The sequence below is a fragment of the Macrobrachium rosenbergii genome, chromosome 36, assembly GCF_040412425.1.
Source record: "Macrobrachium rosenbergii isolate ZJJX-2024 chromosome 36, ASM4041242v1, whole genome shotgun sequence".
Lineage (NCBI taxonomy): Eukaryota > Metazoa > Arthropoda > Malacostraca > Decapoda > Palaemonidae > Macrobrachium > Macrobrachium rosenbergii.
Window position 1 is genome coordinate 3628366 of NC_089776.1, and position 10014 is coordinate 3638379.

The following is a 10014-nucleotide window of genomic DNA, read 5'->3' on the forward strand; positions in this document are numbered from 1 at the left end:
TGTTTTCACGAGTAGAACCTGTATGGCTTTATGTTTCAGTTGAAAGACCTGGGTTCGATCCTGATGTAAGTCAGAAATTCATTTCTGTTCCAAACGTGATTGTGTATTGATTGTTTCTATGATATTCACTCAGAAGGGATAATTCAAATGAAATGCTGTCAGTTGGGTCATTGCTGAGTCGGGAAGTTGGGGAAAACAGGCTGGTATGCAAGCAGTTAGCTTGCCCAGGTAATTTCCTTGTATGCAGTGGCCCTCAGGTTCCAACTTCTTTTATGACTTGTATGGCCTGTTGGGCAGCACCCTTGCCTTCCAATTGAAAGACCTGGGTTCGATCCTGATGTGAGTCAGAAATTTAATTCTGTTCCACACATAATTGTGAGTTGATGAGTCTTGATCCCTCAACACAGGACCTTCCAACGACTCCAGTCGACGTCTACCCACTGAGGTATAATTTATGTTAACGCCGAATCTGCCGTACTTATTTAGCACCCATCAAGAGCAGGGAAATCGTACTTAGCTTCGGCATTAACCCACCTTCACCATGATTGCTCATTGGTACGTTTGGAACACGCGACTCTTTTTGTAAAATTTTTTATCGTACTGTGATTTATACCGATCCATTTATCACTTATACTCCCGAAGTTGTGTGAATTGGATATTTGACGGCATTTGTAGCTTCATGAGTGTATATAAATATAATATATATTATCTATATATATAAATATATACATACATGTATATATAATATACATATATAATGCTTGCATTCATATATATACATATATATATATATATATATATATATATATATATATATATATATATATATATATATATATATATATATATGTACAATATATATATATATATATATATATATATATATGTACAGTATATATATATATATATATATATATATCTCTATACTATTATATATATATATATATATATATATATATATATATATATATATATATATATATGTATAATTATAATCACTTTTGTACGTGATTCATTTATCACACATTACCACAGGTGAAAAATAAGGTAGGCCGTACAGATGCATGAAAATAAGATTATCATATTTGTAAACACAGTATGGGGGCACCTGTCAGGCGTGGACCTGATGTCGCCTATGGTCGGTATGTTTATCAGTATTGTCCCCTTAGAGTATATTGTGATTTTTAGACAAATGAGTTTGAAGACACTCTTACCTTGACACTGGCCTGTGGGTGGATATATAGTCTCTAACAGTTGTATGTGTTTGTCAGTATAAACACAGAGGTATATATATTTGTGACATCTATTATATATCGATTATGATGATGGCTTAAAATAAAGTCGAAAACAGTCAGGGACCTACACCCCGTCTCTTATTTTCCTTGTAAATATATTGATATATATATATATATCTCTGTATATATATATATATATATATATATATATATATATATATATATATATATAGCATACACAATTATTCTGTGCATTAGTAAAATTACTAAAGGACCTCATTCAAAGCTGAATGGTATCTAATGGAGTTTTTATTCAAGAGACACAAGCTTGAATAAAACTCCATTAAAATCTCATCAATTGAATAGTCCTTTAATAATTATATAACCATATATATATATGTATATATATATATATATATATATATATATATATATATATATATATATATATATATATATATATATATATATATATATATATATATATATATATATATATTGAAGTCAATGGCATTGTTTGCAGGTAATATCTTCTTATCAAGAATCTTATTTTGTCTATACTTCTTTTTCTCTACTGGCAAGCTTCTTAGTAATAAGAGAAATCGTTCGAGATTCTTACCATTTACTTTTACTTCTCTGTAAAAGACAACGAGTGTGCCGGCTTTGCCTGTCCATCAACACTTTTTATCTCTCCACACTTTTTCTGTCCGCCCTCAGATCTTAAAAACCACTGAGGCTAGAGGGCTGCAATTGCTATGTTGATCATCCACCCTCCAATCATCAAACTTACCGTTGCAGTACTCTGGCCTCTGGCAGTTTATTTTATTAAAGTTAAATTGGCCATGTCCGATGCTTCTAACGATATGTGATGAGCCACTGCAGGCTGGTTAAGAAGTTTCATGGGCTGCGGCTCATGCAGCATTACAACGAGACCACCGAAAGATAGATCTATTTTCGGTGGCCTTGACATTATAAGCTGTGGCAGCTGTACAGAAAACTCGATTGCGCCGAAGAAAACTTTGGCTAATTTTTGCTTGTTTCTTTTTCTAGTCAATGGATGGTGTGTCCACCTCTCTCGGTAGCTTCATGAGGACTAGATTTTAAATCGACTTTGAATTTCAAATATGATATCATTGGGGTGCTGAATTTCTATTGGTCGGCAGGTCTCATTCTCTCGCTGGCTGTCTGGGAGGCAGCATGGGCATTCCTGGCACTCCTTCGGACGAGCCCTATTGTCGTCAGTAGTTGTGTCCATGGTGTTTTTTTCTCTCGTGTCTCCCTTCAGATTCTCATGGATATCCTGTGGTTTCCTTGAAGAAGGGAGGATGAAGTCCATGTTTCTCTGTATATTCAAAGTAGGCCATTATTGATTTATACTCACAGCTTCTGTTATTTGCAATCTGTGGAACTGGGCTTCTTTATGCATGTTCTCTGTGATTTCTAATAATTTTTCTAGTGTTGGCTTATGGTCGTGGTCGTATACGTAATGTTGAAATATTTCCCCTTGGTTGTGGTAGGCTTGCAGTCGCTCACATAGAGTGGTGGTGGTGTGACCTATGTAGTAATTGCTCAGTGCTTGACATGTCCCTTCGGTACATTTAAATTTGTATACTATGTTGGTCGACTCCCATGTCTCTACAGGGGTGGTGGTATTTCGCATTACAGGTGTGCTTACTAAGGTTCTGGTGGCAGTATACATGTAAGGAAATACTCTCATCAGGGTTCAAAGGTGTTGCACCACCATCAATTATTCTCTTTATGGCCTTGACCTCATCACTGACCTAGCTGTGATACTCAGCTTTGTTTTTCGGTGGGGTTGACGCCATCACTGGTGTGCTTAAATACACATCCGACTGTTTCCGTATGCAACCTTCAGTTGAATTTAACATTATATCCATTATTAGTTAGGAGCTGCCTAACATGTTCGAGCTCTGTATGAGTAGCTTTCCACATGGAACAGTGCATAATTGCACATCTCACCCCCTACCAGCGTTAAGGCACCTACCCACATTAGTTACATTAGTTGCCTTTTGGTATGCGATGGTACTGTACCTGCCTCCTTTCTTCTCCACATTTCCATCCAAGAAGGGCAGTCGGCCTTTGACATCATATTCAATAGTGAAGTTTAGGCTAGAGTTCCTCTTCAAGGCATGCTGTAGGCGGGAGGCTTCTTCATCAGTAGCAAAGGCAATGACATTGTCATCTATATGTAGATAATGTGTGAGTCACTGACATCACCAGAACCATGTAGTCAGTGTTGCTCTAAGCATCCTTAATGTAAGCATTATTACATTCCTACGCTGTACTAAAAGCGGGTTAGATCATGATAATAAATCAAGTGTACTCTGGACAGCCTATGCATGACTTATCTTTACAAGTGAATTTACCTTGAAGGTTCACACTTTCCAGCGTGGAAATTGATTTTGTGTAAATCAGTTATTAAGTAAGCATAGGCACCAACATACTGTAATTAAGTGTCTTGAGATTTCCTCAAAAACTAGTGGAGCCTGAAGAAGCTTATGCTCAGTGGTGACTGAATATGCTTTTACTAATCAAGAACCTATTCGTGGCCCTAGTATTGCTGTTGAAATAGGCAAATTGCATTTTTGTAACGTAAATTCGAATGAGGAATGCCTCATAGTGATGTTTAGGAGTTTGATGGCATTGAGAAGGAGTCTACAAAGCTGTTTATGGTAAAACCATTTGATCATAAGCAGGATGGAGGTACTTTATTGTTGTTTATTGAGAAACATATTAAGCATGGCAGTATTACTATGAGTGACAACTGGTCTGCCTACAGATCTCTAATGTCTCTAAGGATGCATGCACCAGACTGTGAATCACCCTGAGCAATTTGTGACCCATCTAATCCATATATATATATATATATATATATATATATATATATATATATATATATATATATATATATAGATAGACAAATAGATAGATAGATAGATAGATAGATAGATATGATACACACATAAATATTGAACATCTTTATTGTGTGGTCAAGGACTGGATTAAGTGGCCAGGTAAACGATCAGAGTATTTCTGACAATGAATATCCAGGTATTCTTTAGTTCCCAAATTTCCAGAGGACTAGCCACCCCATTAGTTTTTTTTTTTTTTTGCGGCCAATCAACCCTACCTTCTTCAGTTTAAAATCCAGCAGCCTTCAACTTCAAGACAATACAAAGACAAGTCAGGAGACGTCCATCCCCATGATACTTCTACAATTTTTGATTCAGATAAAGGTAAGATTGGCTGAACCGACTGGATGAACTTGGGTTCGGCAGCAATGCTTGGAAGCTTATTGAAAGTTTACACCATCAGTCCCAGAAAGAAATGTCCATGAAATGATACGAAATACGAATTTCATACGTGAATGTAATTTCTTGTAAATGTTACATGTTAGAATCATGGAAAACATATTTTTCTGCTCTTTTAAAACGCAATGAGAAAAACATACTACTAGAAAAAGCCGAGGTATCCATCAGCAACCTTCAGAAATATTTGCAGTTCTACACTGTTTTTGCTTCTTTCCTAATAATAGTCAGTGCTGAGCAATGAATGGTTTTGAAATGTCACTTTTCTAACAAAGCAATTTGGGTTCATACTCATCTACTATAATTGACCCATCGAGCACAATTGCCTGAAAGGTATATAGGCCATTAATTTTCTCCGCTCAGAAATAGCCGGAATTTCAATTTAGTTCTACTGATCAGAATCATGGCATTTTCCCTGTTGCTTTACTTTCAAATTCAATGCACCTTTTTTCAGTATTCTGCCCCTTCCTCAGATTAAACCATTTATTTTGTCTGTTGGAAATACACAGAGCTTGCTCACAATATAGACACATACATATTTGGCTGTTGTTATTTTGGGCTATGTATTTTTTGTGCCATTTTATGCAAGACTATCATAAATGGTAAATAAATTCAGGTGTTCAAGTTTATTGGCTTTGAATGTGGAAAATGTCGATAGATGAACGAAACTAAGCTAATAATTCTGTATCTTTTGGACTTTGAGCATAAGTTTGGATTTTGCTAAAGACTTGTGATTAGTATCTTTTTATAAAAAAGACAATGTCTAAACAGGGCACTGTTTATTTGTCTGGAAACTCACTGCCTGCTATTTAGTGATTCTCTGATGTAACTGCGAGCCATATTTGTACTGAAGCTTACAGGGTGCATTTAGAGGATATATGATCAAGGGAAGTAATTGAATCAAACCTAGAAACGTTGCCATATAAATTCCTTCAGCTGCGTCATGAGTAGCAAGTGTATATGATGATGTATTAATAAGTAATAAGCCACAATGATGTACATGAGCGACTGTATTTCTCAAAATACAAAAAAAAAAAAACAGTTTAAAAAAGAGAGCTTACGACCGTTTGCAAAACGGTCCTCATTAGCCAACTGAATAAATACAGTATTTCTTAAGAAGACAATTGACGAATTTTTTTGAACAGCCCGAAAACCATCGAACAATGATGTATATACACATATATCCGAAATCCTACATCTATAATGATGACTCCATAAGTTTAGTTCAGTATTTTCTCTGTGTCCAATATTCATTGCTTCGTCGTCGGAGAATGATACAAGTCCTGTGAAGATTCCTCGAATAATGAAGGCCAGGAACAAAACAAATCGAGGTATTCTCCAAAGAGGGTCCAGGAGGGAGGCAAAGGTCGTCAGAAAATTCGAAGGCAATACTTCTCGTAGGGCGTCTAGACCCTTGAAGAATGGCACCTTACCATTTTTTGTACCTGGCATTTCTTTGCCACTCGAGGAATCGCCTCAGTACTTCTGTCATTCTCCGGCGATGAGGAAATGAACACAGGTCAAATACTTGCAGATCGAAGTAACTAACAGAGAGAAAAAATACTGATTAGGGAGATTGAAGAGACTTGATGCAAATTAAACTCAGCTGATCCAGTGTGGCGTTTAAGAAGGTGACCGGCTTGAAAACGATATATATATATATATATATATATATATATATATATATATATATACGTATGTATGTATGTATGTATGTATATATATATATATATGTATGTATGTATGTGTATATATATACATATATATATATATATATATATATATATATATATATATATATATATATATATATATATATAATGTACATATTAAGGTATCGCAATGGCTGTAGAGAAAAAAAATATTTGATGGCTGTAGAGGGGAAAAAAAAAGAATTATAGTCATTGTCGCATCATACTTTACCGTTCAGTTGCAGATGCCCGAACGTGCGGAAAGCTTTCAAATATCTGTTGCTTCAGACAGGTGCTCAACAGAAGGCTCACCAGCAGAACGTTGAACCACCCCATAACACTGCAATACTTTATTCGTCATGAAAGGACTCTCGTGATTACTGGACATTTTGAAGCCCTGCCTTGCTATTGCCTCTTTCATATAATTTTCCCAGTGCTTCCAAGGTCTTCTCTCACTCAGTTTACTAACACTTTCGAATTATACACATTAGCCAACATGTATTCCTCAGTTTTTTCCACATGACCAAACTACATCAAAACACTTTCTTCTTTCCTTCCATCCAGTTTTTACCTTTTTGCCGCTTTCCCACTCTCCTTGCCTTTTCTTACTATCTACGAAAACATTGTTCTAAATAATCTATTTCTTTGCCACTGCTATTCAGCATCCACTATGCTAGAAACCTGACATGATCTCTATAATTACTATCTTATACTCAGTTTCTGGGTTAAGAGCCAGTCTTATCTCATCTTTAGCTCACCTAGTTTCTCTTTGCTTTCAGCGCATTGAACACGACATGCCTCAAATCAAATGGTTTATCAACCTTCTGTTTCCAGTTCCAGTACCTCTGTGTATTATGTTGTTCACCAGTGCCTCTTGCCTCCGCCTCCTCAAAACTAGACATCTCATATTTGCCAGCAGCATGCTAGCTTTATCATTCCTCAGTGAATGTTACTTGATGATGTTGCTGTGAATGAGACGATAGATAACTTCATTGTAACACATAAACGTTTAATTTCATCTTGAAGGCCTAGCTGTGGGGAAAAGTAGCTAATTGAATTGTTTTTTATTTTTTTATGAAAATATGTCATCTGGATGACTTTCATGATAAACCTTCACCATTCCATAAAACGACGGACGGATGAGAGGGAGAGGAAGTGCGGTATATTTTTCCTGTGTTCAATACATCATGATTCTAGCTAGATATATTTTCTGTATTTATCAGTGTAACATAAAATCGTTCGGAAACTAATAGAAATATATAAATGGTTTGCCACATTAGCGTACATTTAATCGATATTTATGTGTCATCGAACCAACAAGTATACGTTGACATTCATTAACACGTAATTTTGTTTCAGTCTTAACGGCACAGGTACCATAGTAAGACAGGTGTTGCTGAACCGTTTAACCCAAAGCTTTATAAAGTAAGAGACTTAGTAACTAGACTTTATCTCTTCAAGAATACTTTATAGACAGAAAGGATAAACTCTCATGCAAACACTTCATGTTTAGCTCATTGAATTTATTCTTGTCGTTTCTGATATCAGAGATATACTGGGTTTTCACACACACACACACACACACATACACTTCACTTATTACCAGATTATCTAGAGATATTCCTAACTCCGTCTTATGGCTCACCACTCACAGCATGCGAGTAATTTTACAAGTAGCAGCTTGTAGTCTTTTCCTCAGCGATAGATCAGTATATCTCACTTATAGTTACGGCGCTAATTACGTCTAGAAATTCATTCGGGTTTATCCGCTAGTAAGAATCTAGAATATTGTTATACCTGAAAGAAGGCTCTACTCTCTCTCTCTCTCTCTCTCTCTCTCTCTCTCTCTCTCTCTCTCTCTCAACAGCAAAAAAGTCACACACACACACACACACATGACGAGAGTCTGAAAGCTATAAATAAAATACGAATAAAAGAAAGCACGATATAAATAACAGTTATGTAATGCACTGAGTGACCTCTAAAAGAACCACAATCACAATAATACCTTATAATCCACGTGTACATGTGTACATTTATTGTCTTTCTGAAAAAAAAGATATATACAGAAGTGAGTTGAGTACAAAAGTATTCGTGGCTGAATCCTATTAACGCTGCGGCAACTCAGATTTTGTTACCTAAATTATTTCTCTTCACGAAACGGGTTCAAGAGCCACACACCTCTGTCAAGTTTCCTAACAAGATACAAATGGTCGAGTTTCCTAACAAGGTACGAATGGGGGCTACCACAGTTCAACAATAGAAGCAGATTAGTTCTCCGTCAGTGAAACTGAATCCATAGTTCGATTACGTACAGGAAGAACAGTGTACCTCGAACATCAGGCGGACACTAAATAAAGATATGCCAGAATTCTTCCTTAAGCTCAAACTCATGTTATTCTTTGTACAAAAAGGCACAACATGAAGAGTAGTATCCTTTCTCGTTACATCAATCAGAATAGCTATGAGTTATCACACCCAGCTGTTATCATTATCAATGAAGCACAGTCCTGTCATATGGGTAATAAATTGGACATGAATGTCATTTCGGGTGGAATTCTCTTTCAGCGAAAAGTATCTTTGTACAATAGCTAGCTCTTCGTTGGGCGAGTCGGTAGAGCTGTGGACTGGAACTCGCCAGGCCCGAGTTCGAGTCTCCAGCCGGCTGATGAAGAGTTAGAGGAATTTGTTTCTGGTGATAGAAATTCATTTCTCGCTATAATGTGGTTCGGATTCCACAATAAGCTGTAGGTCCCGTTGCTAGGTAACCAATTGGTTCTTAGCCACGTAAAATAAGTCTAATCCTTCGGGCTAGCCCTCTCTAGGAGATCTGTTAATCAGCTCAGTGGTCTGGTTAAACTAAGGTATACTTGAACAATAGCTACAGCGCTTTTGTCTTAGTATTTAACGAATATTTCTGTGACATGGATTCAAACAAATATATGGCCATTTACGATGGCGAGAAAACTTCCAATAATAATAATAATAATAATAATAATAATAATAATAATAATAATAATAAACAATTGTGCAAGAAGATGATTCTAGAACATATGTCAAAGGCGGACTCTGACTTTGCCGGAGGTTTAGGCAGTGTGTTCAGAAATCAATTGCCTCGTCTCCTTTACTCACTTATGGCTTCTAATTTCAAGTGGTGATATCTATTATTTATCTGTAACCAAAAATAATTTCCTCCTGAACCTGAGATTAACTTGGCATGAGACAAAAGTTATCAGTTACTTGCCAGATGTTAGGCGAAAAAGTTTGCCAACCTGTGACTGGCTGTTGAAATTGTCGGTCATTGTATTGCATGAACAGTCGTCCAGTGTAGTCGGTGAGTCAAATTTGAACTGAAACAGAGGCACTACAGTATTTTCATCAGTGAAAGCCGCGTCCAAGACCTTTATTCGGACAGCCCCTTTATCATTCCTTGTCGTTCCAGATACAAAGGTCCGTTCCTTCTGTGGGGAGGTCTCATGCTTTGCTTTTCACACTCTGAGAGTGTCTCATCAAACTAGGGTGGCCATTTCCAAATTCCCAAAAAGAAGGACAATTTTTTTTTTTTTTTTTTTGGCCAACACCAATTTTTAACCTAAATTAAACATGATTATTGAGGAGTTGAAATACAAAATGTTGTATAATGTATATGGACAGTATATGGATATATATATATATATATATATATATATATATATATATATATATATATATATATATATATATATATAACTTGACTTGAGTGTTTAAATGTCAAATAGT